A 17,111-nucleotide genomic window follows, 5' to 3' on the forward strand; every position below is an offset into this window, starting at 1 on the left:
GTGGTAGTGTCATGGCGTGGGCATGTATGGCTGCCAATGGAACTGGTTCTCTTCTATTGATGATGTGACTGCTGACAAAAGCAGAAAGGATGAATTCTGAAGTGTTTCGGGCAAGATTATCTGCCCATATTCAGCAAAATGCTTCAGAACTCATTGGACGGCGCTTCACAGTGCAGATGGACATTGACCTGAAGCATACTGCGAAAGCAACCAAAGAATTTAGGGAAAGAAGTGGAATGTTATGCAATGGCCAAGTCAATCACCTGACCTGAATCCGATTGAGCATGCATTTCACTTGCTGAAGGGAAAACTGAAGGGAAAACTGAAGGGAAAATGCCCCAAGAACAAGCAGGAACTGAAGACAGTTGCAATAGAGGCCTGGCAGAGCATCACCAGGGATGAAACCCAGCGTCTGGTGATGTCTATGTGTTCCAGACTTCAGGGTGTAATTGACTGCAAAGGATTTGCAACCAAGTATTAAAAAGTGAAAGTTTGATGGATGATTGTTAATCTGTCCCATTACTTTTGGTCCCTTAAAAAGTGGGAGGCACATATACAAACTGTTGTAATTCCAACACGTTCACCTGATTTGGATGTAAATACCCTCAAATTAAAGCTGAAAGTCTGCAGTTAAAGCACATCTTGTTTGTTTCATTTCAAATCCATTGTGGTGGTGTATAGAGCCAAAAAGATTAGAATTGTGTCGGTCACAATATTTATGGACCTGACTGTAGATCTTAGAGATCTACAATGCGTCTGACATCTCCATTTGGTTTTTGGTACCGTGAAAAGGCTTGAATAAAACCCCAACCCCTGCTCTTCCATGGGGATCACCATGATCACTTTTTGAGAAAAAAGTCGGTCTAATGCTTAAAACGGAGTTCCACACAAAAATGGAACTTCCGCTTTTCGGAACCCTCCCCCCCTCCGGTGTCACATTTGGCACCTTGCAGGGAGGAGGGGGCGCAGATACCTGTCTAAGACAGGTATTTGCACCCACTTCCGGCATAGACTATTAAAAGTCAGCAGCTGCAGTATTTGTAGCTGCTGGCTTTTAATATTTTTTTTTTTTTTGGCGGTGTGGGTGAACCCCCGCTTTAAAGGAGACTTTTTCCCCTGGATCTTTGTGGCTGGGAAAACGAGGAGACTGGAATTCTCGGAACTCTAGTTTGAGATCTGGAGTTATTGTGGCGACCCCCCCCCCCCCACCCATCTGTTTCGAAACTCTTCCTGCCAGACCCTTGAGAACTGCAGAAGTCTTCCCCCTACTCGAGTGAGCGGGGGCGTCCCTTCATAAAGAGGCTTTTTAGCATTCTGTCTTGTATTTCCTTTCCCAGGACTTTTTTGTCCCTGGGGTTGGCTCTGAGGTTTACCTCTTGAACCTGATGGTGGAGGCTGTCGCGACTGCCTGGAGGCTAATGCTCCTAGAGAAGGCGCCTGTTTAAATGAGGGATGTTTAATTCTTCTCTTAACTGGCAAAAGGGTCTTTTTCCACTTGAAATTTTTTAATGTATGTGTCCAAAATCATCCCCAAACATCCGTTTACCGCAGAAAGGAAAAAAAAAAAAAAAAAAAAACAGCCAGGAATTTTTTTGCATGGCGCTTCGGCTGACCAATTTTTCAACCATAAGATTCTACATATATGTACCAACCCATGCATAAGGCGTGTGGCCCTAAAAATAGAATCTCATAGCGTCAACTGCAAAACAAAGCCCCTGGCAGCTCGGCTAAATCCTGGGCCTGCTGATTAGGAATAACCTTGAGCACCTGTCTCAACTGGTCCCTCAAGGATTGACATACACCAATTGTCACCACTGCAGGTCGAGACAATGAACCTGCCAAAGAAAATGTGTTTTTAAACAGGAATTCCAATTTCTTATCGGTTGGATCCCTGAGCATTTGAGCGTTGTCAACCGGAAAAGTAAAATTTGTATTCACAGAGGATATAGCCACGTCAATTGCTTGTATATCCCACCTTTTAGTGAATTTTTCCTACATAGGATAAAGTACTGAGAACTTTTTTAGCAGGATAAAAATGCTTATCTGGGTGATCTCACTCAGAATACATAAGCTGTTCCAGCAAAGGATAAAACAGGAAAGACATGCAAAGTCTGAGGAGGTTTTAGCAAACCCAAAAAGAAGTGGGCCTCCAGCCGACTCAGTTAAGGGCAGCTTAAATGTCGAGCGGACCATCTCATTAAAATGAAACTTGAAGAAGGTTCCACAATTGATCCCCCGGAAGAGGAGTCATCAGCCTCTTCATGGTCCCCTGAGGGGAATTCATCCTCTCCCGCCCATTGTTCCTCTGTTTGAGGGTCCTGGGCAGTAGAAATGGACCTATCCCATTTTCTCCTATTCTGGGGAGATGCGATTAAGGCAGCTATCCCTTCCAATTCCACAAAGGCTGAAGAGAAAACTTTCTCAGTAACAGACAGGGGCTGAAATGGGGAAAAGAATTGCAACCCTTGACGGACCCGATGGCTCACCCTGACCAGCCACCTCAGGTCTTTCAGGGGAAGATGGCATTGTAGAGGTGAGACTCGGATCCTCAGCCTGAGGGAGATACCCTTGGGCCTCTTTTTTGGGGTGTTTACACCTCCCTTCCTGGCAGGCATAATCCTAAGCAGAAACGCAGAGGTACTGCCAGAAAAAAACGCATCCACTGCTAAGCAACAGTCCAGCCACTTCCGCTGCTATTAATGCTCAGCCTGATGCTAAGTAAACATGCCCTGGAATGCCTGTGTCACCCCACTCACATGCCCCCATCTGCTCCTGTGTCCCTCCATAGCCAAATGCAGCTCTTATAGCTTTTTACAGCCCTGCGTTGTGGACGTTGACACATCAACACCATGCTAAGCCATGCCCCCTCCATCTTCCCACCACGCCCCCCACTTTTCAAAAAAGACTTTCCCGCACGCGTGTGTGCGGGCCTCTGATCCGACCGGCGTGTATGTGGGGGGGTGGTGGCGAGGAGGAGAGCAGGAGGAAGAGAAGGAGAGCCACTGCTGCTATGGCAGTGGGAGAGGTAGCGGAATACCACCGACCATCTTGGACTCCCTCTCCTATTCCTGGAGAGGGGAGAGAAACTCCTGCCCAGGTGGGGGGCGTTTTTGTAAAAAAAAACCTTCCAACATCTTACCACAGGCTTGGGACCACTTGGCTGGAGGAAGCCTGCAGCTTCTGCTGACACAGAGCGAGATATGGGAAGCATGAACCAGGTAAGCTCTTTACTGCCCCCAGTGGTGACTTTTAGGCATGACAACATTTACTTTAAGGGAGAAATCCATAAGAAAATTTAAAATTCCTTTAGGAATCTCCACTTGCCTTATCCTGCCGCAGGATTCTGTGGTAAAACCAAAGGGACCCAATCATCACCCGGGGTCCCTTTTTATCGGGGTTTTACTCCCTTGGACCCATATAGCACCCCGCCAGAAATCTTTATGGCTGAAAAAACCAAAGCACTGGATCCCGGGGTCCAGCTCTCAAAAAAGAGAAGAGTTACAGGCTAAACCTAATTTCTTCCGCCATGAGGCCTGGGTACCATTCAATTTGGCCTGAAAAGACACTTTGAAATGGATCCGGCTGCATAGCTTGCCCCAGCAAAGATTAATCCAGTGGAGCTCAGCAGAGCACAGCTTTACTCGTGACCAACACCTAAGACACTGGTGAAAAAACTGAGGTACTCCCAGTAATGGAAGGGGTTATATAGGGAGTGAACTTCCTGTCTTAGGGTGTGCCAGTGTCCATCATCTAAAGGTGGCCTATATAACCCACATAGTAACTACTATGGCTCTGTGTCCTGTGATGTACGATAAAGAAAACACCATTTTGGATGTCATCCTGAGTGCCAACCATCCCTTTCCTTACTCCGGTACATTGGAGGTGTCAGCAGCCTCAAGGTCTGAGCACTGGGCAGAGTTTTTTGTGGAAAGATTGTAGCTCCCATGCGCCTGTTTTCCAATGTGACATTAACAGTAGAATTTCCCTCTCTTTTAGGCTGGCCAGGCATACCTCAGCAACATGGTAGTCTATTTTTTTAGCGTTCTCCACTATTGGAAGATCTCCGGACTCCCGATGCCTCTGACAGACTGCAAACTGCAGCAGTCCTCCAGCACAGCAATTATGCCATTCTCTCTCGAGTGGGCTGAAGCTCTGAAACCCAGCCTTTCTCACTTATTTATTTCACAGGTGGGTAGGCTGAATCCAAAAAAGCCCAGAACAGCAGCCCATAATATTACCGCTTTCCCCTGGCTGGCCACTGTTGAGCAACCTTCCTACAGTCATCTAATCAGAGTCTTGCAATGTGAGGCTGTTCCTCCCATATGTTCCCAAGACCTTTAATATCTACTTCAGATTTTTTTTTGATTTGTGCACAATGAAATTTGAAGTTAAGTCAAAAACGGTTATTCCCCTATAGTTGTAGTCACACTAATTACCTGTAATGATGTCCCATACTGCTGCGTCATGTAGAAATTTCCTCTGCACAGTTCAGTCCTTTTCCTGGCTCAACTTCTCACGTGGGGGAAATAATGTGTACAATTGTAACAATGCACAGGTTTTACTCATTGAATGAGAGAGGAGGAAATGGTGGGTCCCTATTGGATGATCTTAAAGGCAGTTCAACGGGAAGAACTGAAGTTATTAAACCTAGCTATGCTGGAAGTTTAACAACAGGAACTAGCACCCTGCAGAGAACATTCTACACAAAAAATGCTGGGCATACTTCATTAGTAAGTGAAGCGACTGCAGCTATAAGGGGAAAAATAACTTTAACCTCAATTGTAATGCAGCTGTCTGCTTGCAAAAGCTCTAAGCATGCTCCAGCGCCATCCATGACTGAATTAAATTCTGATTGTACTCGACTTCTACCTTTAAGTGTGCCTGAGGTGCCTACTACCATCTTTGATTCAGAAGAAATTATTTCAGAAAATCCATACAAGTCAGAATTACAAGGAGCTCTTGATAATCTGATTGATGCAGTGCTTTCTACCCTGCAGCTGGAAAAGCGGCCTGCTGTTCCAGACATATGGTCTTTTGCAGCCTTTATAGCTGCAAAGACCTTCCAATATACTTGGTATGTAAAACATTCCTCTGAGGACTGGAAACCAATCTGTAGAATCATGGCTTTCTCCTGAAAATGTGAATGAGCGGTTTACCTTTCAAAGGGAACTTATTGATAAGTGGGCTTTGCCCACAGTAGAAGCTCCAGTCACATCCCCTAAACATACACATCACCAAACTGGTAGATACTTTTCTTATCTTTAGGGATTTCATTGACAGTTGGATCTTCTACTTAGGTCACAATTCGAGTTACTTGGAGTAACTCTCTATCCGCTGTTGGTGGTGACTCAGCTCTGTAAATCAAATCTCTCAAAGGGATCCCTTCATCTCAAGGGCAAATCTTTGTAGGTGCCAAACTTTTCCTATTTACATCAATTGTGAACCTTTGCCCTAAACTTTTAGCGATTGATAGGATTGTTGGGGAATTCCATTTATCATGGTCTTATGCTGTCCCTTTATTTCTCTCAGAGTTAGAGAATCTCGAATTTGGACAGGCACCAGGCTGGTTCTTTGTACTAAGAAGTCATGCTATTTTCAGACTCTGCCCAGGGTGGAAATTATTCCTTTTTCAAATGCGCACCCCCCCCCCCCCATCCTGACTCTTCTAAAAAAAATGATCTGCTTTATTACTCGGAGTAGTTTAATCTGTCCTCTTCTGGAGGTTGCTAGATCGTCTTCACTTCTGGAAATATTTGTGAACTTGAGTCTGAACTGGTTGACCTATTTCCTGAGCTGGACAGCGGGTGTCTCTTAACTTTCAGTCTTTTAATTAAAGAAAGTCAAGATGCAAAGGTTTGAAAAGCACATAAGCTGGAACCCCGGTAACTTTACAGTAACAAGGAGATGTTAAAATAAGCAGGACAGTAATGAATAAACTTTGAGTGGCCAGAGAAGCTGATTTAAACCAGCCCATCAGGCTGCTCACTCAGCCTGAGCCGGAGGGAGACACTGCATTGTGGCCTAATCTGTAAGGTAAGACGCCATGGAATGCACCATCTTTTATTCACTCCCACACTCTTTGTTCATTGTTTATCACCACTTGCCTATTCGGTAGAGTTTATTCACATATCTATTACTTTCACCATTGGGGTTATGCTACCTCTTTTCCTTCTTTCCCTGTGTGTATTACAAGCAAGCAACCTTCCTGGCTTCTTAATGCCCAGGTGTGGTTAGGTGACTACTATCCACTCTTTCCATCCACCATTGGTGTTCATACACAGTTTTGGTTCTTTACCACCATCCATTCTTACATTTATCACTCTCCACAATAAAATTTTCAGCACTTAATATCTCACTTATCAAAAATTAACTTTATAAATCATTAATTATAATACTCCGTCCACCATCTTTTAGCCTGCCCTTGCATTCAACTCCATACAGTCTTTGATTGAAGTCTTATCAGCATATCCTTCATACAGACAATCAGAATACTCATACCATCAATGACCTCGATGTAAGTATCTAATTTAACTTAGGAGACTTGTGTCCCTTCCCTTCCCTCTATATAATGATCACTACTATACTGCTTTACTACCATACTATATAACAATTTCCTGCTTTCATTTAAAGTCATTGATACAACAATATAACCCTATGGTGATTTTGTTGTTCCATAGTGTCCCCCTATCAGCCCTCTATGGCTATGCCTAACTGACCCCCCTGGATCCGGTATTGTGGGGCGTAGGTAGGGATCTGGCCAGGTGAATTATGGGTGCAAAATTTGTACAGGGTAAGTGTCGAGCTCCATAGGAAACTAGGTTCATACCTATATTTACATCTTTGTATAGACTATTTCACTGTATTGTCTTAAACGTTTGTAACTTCGTTTTTTTCTGTTTATTTAGTGGTCTCAGTAAAAATCAAAAATTAAAAATCATAGAAAGAAGGAAGAGAAAAGAGATGAGACAGAGGGGGAAAGCCCAGAGAGCGACCCCCCAAAAAAAAAAGTCTTCAAGAGAGGAGCCATGAAAAGGATAGGGAACATCCCTACATTTCTATATTGACATAGCTAGCCCATGTCTCCCATAATCTCCTAAACAGTGAAATGGTATCTTTAGGCATGCTGGCAAGGTGTTCATTGAGCATAATCCAGAGAAAATTGATTACTGTCCCTGATACTTTTTTTATTTGCACTAATATACAATTTTTCAGGACAAGCTTTCAGGGTATGTCCCCTTCTTCAAGGTCCAAGCAGTACTGATTCACAAATTTTTAAGCAGAATGTTAAAAAAAAACAAAAAAAAAAAAAAACACATCTCTGAGGGAAAGGAGAGAGAGAAAAAAAATAAATAAAAAGAAAGAGAAAAACAAACACAATTTGTCACAATTGCATTAATACGGCTACAATCACATCAAGTATGATAGCATAATCCAGGAAACCCAGCATCTCAATAGAATAAGTAAAAACTGAAGCTTTCTTCCAGGAGCGAGCTATGGTAAGTTTGGCAGCTAAGGGGGTGTCCCTTTCTTGGCCACAGTTTATTTTTCCTGAAATCAAAAGTATGGTTTCAAAATCCCTGCATCTGATAAATGAGGGTTCTGCACGCGAGTGTGACTCTGTTCTTCCTTGAAACTAAGTAGCCATTGCTAATATGCCATGTACTTTCCTGGAGGGCCAGCAGCCAGCACACTTCATTACCCAGTTTAGAATTACCAAAAGTGGGATACTGAAGGTCCAGAGGCCTTGGTGGGACCTGGTTAATGTACGATCGATCCTCTCCTGTGATCAAACTATAATTTTCTGACAGCTTCCTTTTTCTGAATTCTATTGAACTTACATTCCTAGTGTTTGCACCAAGACTTATATCCTTAGTTCCTTTGCAAAGATTCTGTCCTTTACAGGTTTTTAGGGGCGTGGCCTGGAGTAGCATAGAGTAGGACGCAAGTGCTAAGAGCTCTGCTCACGAATCTTCCTTTATGATTTATCCTTGCACACTCATTTACCAAACTGCTCTTACCCGAGGGGGGAATCCTCTTTTCAACCTGTCCCCCCCCCCGCCCGCCCAAGAAAGAGCCTGATACTAGCCCTAAACTGGGTAAGTTTCTGTGGCAAGAGAGAGGCACACAGGGGGAAGATAGCAGACAGTCTCCTGCAAATTTGGAACAGCCGCAGTCACGGCAAAAGAACTGTAGGCGATCTCCGCATATCAGTTCAGGCTCACTTCTAAGATTGAGGAGGTGAAAATAGACATCTCGCTAATCAGGCAAGACCTCCAGAAGCTGCAGAAACAGGTGACTGAAGCACACACCTGGCTCAGCAGGATAGAGGACTAGCTGTCCCAGTTGCAAAACTACATCTGACCATCTGCAGCAACAACTACACTCCCTGACTCATCAGTTTTATCCTCTTAAATCTCAATGGGCTGATATTATCTTGCTTGTTGAAACATATATCACAGGTCAATTGCAACTTGCTTTAACCACTTCCCGCCCGGCCTATAGCAGAATGACGGCCGGGCGGTGGTTCAGTTATCCTGACTGGGCGTCATATGACGTTCTTCAGGATAACAGCTGCTGCGCGCCCGTGGGGGCACGCATCGTGGTGATTGGTGGTGTGGTGTGTCCAACGGAGGCTCTTTACCAGGTGATCAGCCGTGTCCAATCACAGCTGATCACAATGTAAACAGGAAGAGCCGGTGATTGGCTTTTCCTCACGCGCGTCTGATAGACGCGAGTAGAGGAGAGCCGATCGGCGGCTCTCCTGACAAGGGGGGTCTGTGCTGATTGTTTCAGCGCAGCCACCCCTCGGATGCCCACCCAGGACCACCATCATGCCGCCCAGGACCACCAGGGAAGGGGGCAACATGTAGAGGGCCAGGTATGTACCCCATGGCCATCCACATATGAAAAAATATGCACAACAGATGCCAATCAGTGCCCACAAATGGTGTCATCAGTGTCACCTCAGTGCCCATCCATGCTCATCAGAGCTCACCTATCAGTGACCATCAGTGCCACCCATAAGTACCCATCAGTGCCGCCTATGAGTGCCGCCCATCAGTGCCCATAATTAGTGCCACCTCATCGATGCCCATCAATGCAGCCATATCAGTGCCCGTCATTGAAGAAGAAAACTTACTTCTTTACAAAAAAATTTAACAGACAAAAGAAACAATTTTTTTCTAAATTTTCGGTCTTTATTTGTTGCGCAAAAAGTAAAAATCGCAGAGGTGATCAAATACCACCAAAAGAAAGCTTTATTTGTGGGAACAAAGTGATAAAAAAAGTTTGAGTACAGTGTAGCATGACTGCGCAATTGTCATTCAAATTGCGACAGAGCTGAAAGCTGAAAATTGGCTTGGGCAGGAAGGTGCGTAAGTGCCTGGTACTGAAGTGGTTAAAAAAAGGCCATTGTTGGAGTGGGCCTACCATGGCCCTTTCACTCCTAATTGTCACAGAGTTGCAAAAACTGTTCAATTCCAACTACTGAAACTGAAGTCATAATCCCAGGGCAGATTTATTTTTATACATGTATTTTTGGTATGGCTTTGTTTAATTTGGCTTGTAACATCCCCTTCCATTCAATTCTGTGGTGGTTAATGAAGGATTTGCTGTTGTGGCCCAATACTCTATGCTGCCTGCCATTTGGATGAGAGACGTTAATAATGTGCTTAATCATAGTTTAGATGGGGTGGATCCTGGGCGCTCTATCCACGACTGCAGATTGAGCCACATGCTTACAGATTTTGCTTTAGTGGATTTAGTGTCCCTAATCTAAAAATATAGTGCTGCTTAAGCCTAAATTGATAGTTCTGCTCCCCTCAGGTTCACCCCCCCCCCCCCACCCCCGGTGATGTACAACACGTACGACAAGCCGAGAAAAATGAAGTTCAATAGCCAGAGCTGCTCTTCTGCTTGATTCCAAGCATGCGTGGAACTTTGTGCGTCGGAATCGTGTACACACGATCGGAACCAGCTCTCAAATTTTGTGACATGGAAATTCCGATGGAAAACGGGCGATGGAGCCTACACACGGTCGTAATTTCCGACAATAAGCTCCTACCAAACATTTTCCGGCGGAAAAATAGGATTTTTTAAGACAGCTTACCTGTAAAATCCTTTTCTTTCGATGGACATCACGGGACACAGAGCCACAGTAATTACTGATGGGTTATATAGGGTATCACTGGTGATTGGACACTGGCACACCCTATCAGAAAGTTCAACCCCCTATATAATCCTTCCCCTTGCAGGGATACCTCAGTTTTGTAGCCAAGCAATATAGTGTATTAGAAGAGGGGCGGGACCTCTGTGTCCCGTGATGTCCATCAAAAGAAAAGGATTTTACAGGTAAGCGGTCTTAAAAAATCCTATTTTCTTTCTCGAACATCACGGGACACAGAGCCACAGTAATTACTGATGGGATGTCCCAGAGCAATGCTATCTGAGGGGGAGGAACCAAGACCAAGTAGGGTGCAATCAGACCTAAGGAGCCTGTACCCTGCAGTGCACTACGCCCAAAGACAATATCCTCATGCCTCCTCACATCCACCTGATAGAATCTGGTGAATGTATGGACTGAAGACCAGGTTGCGGCCTTACAGATTTGAGCCACAGAGGCCTGGTGATGCACTGCCCAAGAAGCACCAATAGCCCTTGTGGAATGTGCCCTGATCTGAATCGGAGGAATCTTCTGTTTCAAACCGTAAGCCTGAATAATCAACTGACGAATCCATTTAGAAATGGTAGCTTTTGACGCTGCCTGTCCTCTATTGGGACCCTCTGGCAGCACGAGCAAAACATCCGTTTTGCGAATCTGAGCAGTTGCCTCCAGATAGGCCTTGACTGCTCTTACTACATCCAACGAATGTAGTGATCTCTCTTCCGGAGAACAGGGATCTGGAAAAAAGGAAGGCAGAACAATGTCTTGGTTTAAATGAAAATCAGAAACCACCTTTGGTAAAAAACTAGGATGAGGGCGCAGTACCACTCTATCCTTGTGAACAATCAAATAAGGCTCCTTACAGGAAAGAGCTGCTAATTCTGAAACTCTTCTAGCAGAAGAGATGGGTACCAGAAAAATTAACTTCCTTGTCAACAAGACCAAAGGAATCGGACTTATTGGTTCAAAAGGCTGTTTCTGTAACACAGCCAGGACCAAGTTCAAGTCCCAGGGGTTTAGGGGCGCCCTAACCGGAGGATTAAGAAGCGTCACCCCCTGTATAAAGTTTCGGACCAAAGAATGCGAAGCAAGTGGCCGTTGAAATAATACCGAAAAGGCCGAGACCTGGCCCTTGATGGTACTCAAGGCCAGCTTCATCTCTAAACCCAATTGTAGAAAATCAAGAATTCTACCTATCACATATTTCCTGGGATGCCAACCCCTGGATTCACACCAGGCTACATAAGCTTTCCAGACTCTATGATAAATCATTCTGGAAGCTGGCTTCTTTGCATTGATCAAGGTAGATATCACAGGACCTGAAAGCCCACGACGCTTCAGAACGTGGGTCTCAATAGCCAAACCGTCAAATTTAGCGTTTGTAAGGCAGGATGGAACACTGGACCTTGAGATAACAGGTGTGGGCGTACCGGTAGTGTCCACGGGGAACCCACCGTCATCCTTACTATTTCCGCATACCACGTCCTTCTGGGCCAAGCGGGGGCAACCAGAAGTACTGACTTCCTTTCCTGCCTGATCCTGCGAAGAAGCTGCAGCAGTAGCAGAATAGGCGGGAATGCATAAATCAGTGAGAACTGATGGCACGGAATCACCAACGCATCCGTCCCGCATGCAAGAGGATCTTTCGTCCTTGCCACAAATCTGTCTATCTTTTTGTTGAATCGGGATGCAAAGAGATCTACATCTGGAACTCCCCATCTTTGGCATATGGCCCAAAAGACGTCGGGATGCAGAGACCATTCCCCTGGAAGTAACTGCTGGTGAGTTAGATAGTCCGCCTGCCAGTTCTCTATCCCTGCAATGAAAACTGCCGATATGAATGGCACATGCATCTCTGCCCAGACTAAGATCTGGTTCACCTCCTTTTGAGCAGCTCGGCTCCGGGTGCCTCCCTGATGATTGACATAAGCCACTGCTGTGGCATTGTCGGACTCGATCCTGACCGGGCAACCCAGTAGCCTGATAGTCCAGGCTTTTAGGGCTAGGTATACTGCCCGGATCTCCAGAATGTTGATGGGTAAGGTCCTCTCTGTCTTGGACCATACCCCCCTGAACCGCAGACTGTTCCAGAACTGCTCCCCAACCTGACAGACTGGCATCTGTTGTTACCACCATCCAGGTAACTGGTAGAAAGGATTTCCCCTTCTGCAGGTTTTCGGGTATGAGCCACCAATTGAGGCTCTGACGCACCGCATGCGACAGGTGCATCGGAAAGTCTAACGCCTGAACCTTCTTGTTCCAGGCCGACAGAATACTGTGTTGCAGTAGTCTTGAATGGAACTGAGCATAAGGAACTGCTTCGAATGAAGACACCACCGGGTATCTGGTATCTCCCGGTCTGTGGATTTTTGCATTATGTGATGCACTTCTGTCCAGAAAGGACGGAGGGTTCAACAGGACCAGAAGACACGGAGCAGCGAGCCAGTCTCCTCCCCACATCTCCAACAACCACTTGTACTCTGGGGGAATATCTGATGTATTCTTTCCGGGGTGTATTACCACCGGGCTAGTAGCTTGTATTCTGCCTCTTGATGTCTGGCGCAGATGGATGTCTTATGAGCAAAAAGAAAGAGCCAATCTATTTGTTGCTCTGTAAATTGCATCCCTAGGTCCCGTTCCCACTTGGATATGTAAGGAGGTCTAGAGTCTTGGGGTTGAGCAAGTAATAGTTGGTAGGTCTGGGAGATAGCATGTCGTAGCGGAGTTTGTTCCAAGCACATCAGTTCAGAGGGGGTTAATTGCCTCCCAAACGACTCAGGTGGGGGGGCAGGGAGCCAATAAAATGGTTTAATTTAATCTTTTGCCACAATAAACCCATCAGTGCTGGAGCCTCTGTGATTTGTTGCCTGTTCTTCCATCAGCCATTGGTAAGAAAGTGTCTTGCTTGAGATCACTCAACCTCCAGCAGCTTCAAAAATCTGGGGTCCTCGAGACTTGGAGCAAATGCTGGGTTTCCAATAATGGGAGTGAATGGAGACGGAAACGATGCGACCAAAAAAATGCGGAAAACTTTGCCGTTTGCCACGTTTCCCCCACCGTCCGGTGGCACATATATTATTATGTACAGACCTGTTTATGTACAAAAACTGTTTTCTTTGTAAGTAGATTTTGACTAAAGCAAGAAGCAATCCAGCCTTGAAGAAGCGGATGTGTAATAACTGCAAAACATGTCGACCTTGATTGCTTGTTTACAGTTTACTTGCTGTACCTTTTATGATCCTATAGAGATATCTGTATCTTTTCAACTTTTTATATGTATGTGTCTGAATTTTTCTCTTTATAAATGATACATTTTTTACTATTTTGTATTTTAATGAGGATGTCTGGAGTTAACAGTTTAACTCCCTACCTCTATTCTTCTATCCCTTCCCTAATTCATTACCAGGGTTGACACTCCATGACAACAATTTTTATGCCTGGTGGGTCTTGACTTTTAACTTGTAGCACTTTGAGATCTTTTGATGAAAAGGGCACCCGTCTGACGTGGGAGTTTTCATTGGACCGAATATGTCACTGTGTATGAGCTGCAGGGAATAGGTGTTTTTTCTTTGAGAAACCTGTGGAAGGGGAGCACATGTGGCTTTTGCTTCTATATAGCACTTGCATTTCATGAGCACTTTGCAAGGCATTGTCAAAATCTTCTGATAAAGCTCTCTTTATAATGTCCTGTATAGCTTCTGGACTTCTGGGCCCAGCCGCCAGTGCCATATGTGAATGCATTTGCTGTGTAGATCATTGGAGACTATATTGGCTTGCTGGTCTGTGCTTATGAACCTGTATAGGTGATCATCCCGTTTTTTCTTTTTGCGAGGAATCACTTATTATTGTGAATTGTGCATTCATCACCCTGGAAGTGTGAGACCGTTGTTTGCAAGACTTTTTACTGATAGAAGGCTGCCTTCTAGTTCTGGAACATACAGCACTTTCTTTACAAGGATACCGTGCTTGCCTCCTTGTGGTGTATTGCAGTTCAGGAAGCCCTGGCCTTTACCTTCTACAGTGATGCTTTTCCTGTTTGCTAGGAAAACTGTCTATGCACCAGCCCTGTGGCTTGCCGCTCTGTGTCACTTTAAAGGTGCCACTCCGTGATGTGTCTGCAGTTGTCTTTTGTGGCTGCCTTGACTTTTGTGGATAGCTCTAGCTTTCGCTGTTCGGCTTTCCAGATAGAACAGTCCTTTAAGTGACTGGTCCTTTTACAGCAAAAACAAGTTTTGCTTTTTTGTTCTTTGTGCCTTTGTACATCTTAAGAGCTTTATGATCATGGTGCATATTTTCTTTCCTTCTGTCATTCATCAATTTGCCTTTGACATATTCTAGCATTAGCTGCTGCTCGGGTCTGGTTTCTAAAGTGTTAAAAGGAGCAGTATATGTCCCTGGAAGGCTGCAGAGAAGCAGGGCAACAATATGATTTTCTTTGATGTCCTCTCCAATGGCGCGCAGCTGCTTAATGATTTCTTGCATAGCTTTCACTTGGTCACACATTTGCTGGCCTTCTTCTAGCCTCATCTTATACAGCTTTCTTAGCAGAAACCTCTTGCTGTTTAGGCTTGAACGTTCATGCAGTTTTTGTAAAGTTTACATACCTTTGGCCCTTTTCTCTGTTCTTATGTGGATAAGCTGGTCATCTTCCATTAGTAAGTTTATAGCCGCTTTTGCTTGCCTGTTTTTCCTGTCCCATTTCTCCGTCTCTATGTTTGTGGGTCTGTCTGTATTCAGCACTTGCCACAAATTGTCCTTGCTGAGAAGCATTCCTAGCTTGAACTTCCACAGATGGTAACTGACATTGTTCAGCTTTGCGATTGCAAACTTCACATCTGAACCGCTTGCCATCTTTCAGTAGCTTATATACAGTACTCACTGACTTGTAATATTCTCTCCAGTGCCTGGGCCCATGACCTGTTGGCTGAGTATTGAAATGATGCACTGGAAGCTTGTTGAATGCAGAGAATAAATTTACTTACATGGAGATTGCAATACATGTATTTACATCATGGAGACAGGAATTGAACACAGAGAAGCATTTCCTCTAATATACAAGAGAGTTACAATACAATAGAGATTTACATGCACATTACACTATAATACTACAGCGCCACCTGCTGTATAGACAGCTATAATGCATACAGTATATATAGTCACAGTATATAAGAAAATTGTTGTTGTACTTCCAACAGCACAGGGATCACCTCATCCAAATCTCATGCTCCTCAATTTGAGATATGGGTGTGGGGGATGTTCTTTAGCCCTTGACCTATCAACCCTGGGGGCGTTTCCTTTCCAGCCCATGGGACGTTTCTGTGTTCCGAAGTGACTAGAGTTAAATTAGCCATAAATTATTCTGATGGTTGGATCAAGGATAGGATTTCCGACACCAGCAAAAACAGTCTGATCTCAACAAGACCAATCACCACTATTCTGTCGTGATCAAGCTCCATACAACCAGTTTGGAGATTTCTTCTATTCACACAACGCATACAGTTTTATATGTACACGTACCCCAAAACATGTACAATCAGAAGGAATTATTTTCATCTCTCTCCGATATTTTAGTTTTTATGCAAGAGAAAGTAAATTCCTCTGATCTTTGACATAAACCAATGGTTGGTAGACAGTTCAGGGCCCTCTTTATTGTATAGGCCTTGTCCCCTGCTGGGCTTGTAGACAATTCGGCTAGATCTTTCCTTTGAGGCCCAGAGAGGTGACAGTTCATTTACCCTCATCTTTACAAGGATGGGGGAATTGTATTGGCACCCAGGTGTTAATTCTGGGCAACAGGTATGCTTTTTCCTTTCAGATTGTAATCAGGGACCATCTGTCTAATATTGATCACTGACTTAAATGAATACTATGTCTTCAATACCACTGAATTAAACTATATCTACAACCATGCTACTTTTACATATTACAGGAGGGTATAAATATTTGGAGAAAGCTTCTGGAAGCACGGCCCAACACCCCCCCCCAGCTTGCATTTATGTGGCTGTTCTCTGAACTCCCTGACTGCTGCCCTTGGAGGACACATGTGCTTTAAAAAGAAATGTCAGTTTATTTGGGGCCTTTCCCAGGAGAAGTGAAGCTGAACACTAGATAGAAGCACCAGGGGTGAATTGCGGCTGCAGGAGGAGTGTCCAGAGAATTTTAAACTTGGACCTTCCAGAATGTCTGCTGGCTCATCCAGGTGTATTCTTCTGACTGTGAAGCAGTAACAGGACAATTCTTCAGACCTTTCAAGGATCCAACCCTGAGGTCAAACGTCAGCCCACCTGTTTCTTAAGTATATTAGGGCATGTCTACACTTTTTTAATGTCCATTACTGATCATAACTGTGCTGCAAATGGTGGTTATGACTAAGGCATTATAGGAAACTGTTTTCAATTGCATTTGTTCACTGTGGCTTGTCAATAAAAACAAACATTTTTTTCAAAGAGCAACAACCGGAGTGCAGATCTTTTTTCCTACAATACTTTAACTCAGCCAGCAACTGTGGATCGAGCAGCTGGGAGCTCTATATATATGTTGTATGGGTAGTAGCACTGACTTTTCTGTTTATACTGTGCTGAAAATACTGAAGTTATGGGCTATTGAATGTTTAAAGCAACAATCTTGTCTCTGGTGTAAGTACTAAATGCCAGAACATTTGATGACATTTTCACACAGGTTTTGTATGTAGATACCCTTAATGTGGCCATATACTGGCAGGGCTGGACTGGGACAAAAATTTGGCCCTGGACTTCATCCAGACCGGCCCACTTTAATTGTGCAAACAAGCACAAAAACAGTATATAAACTATACGCAATTGTGCAAAAAAACATAAGTAGCATAACATAAGGAGTCCTCACTAACCTCTTTTATTATTTCACTTATTCTCCTCTGTATTTTTCTCATCTTTCTCACATCAATGTGTGAGGTTGAGGGCGAACCGTGCAG

General features: G+C 44.3%; 1 protein-coding gene across 1 annotated transcript in view; it reads right to left on the reverse strand.

Annotated features, from left to right (window-relative positions):
- Positions 1 to 17,111, reverse strand: part of BRDT (bromodomain testis associated) — a 225,683-nt gene that overhangs the window by 7,387 nt on the left and 201,185 nt on the right. The gene's annotated exons all lie outside the window — the stretch shown is intronic.

The sequence above is a fragment of the Aquarana catesbeiana genome, linkage group LG07, assembly GCF_042186555.1.
Source record: "Aquarana catesbeiana isolate 2022-GZ linkage group LG07, ASM4218655v1, whole genome shotgun sequence".
NCBI lineage: Eukaryota > Metazoa > Chordata > Amphibia > Anura > Ranidae > Aquarana > Aquarana catesbeiana.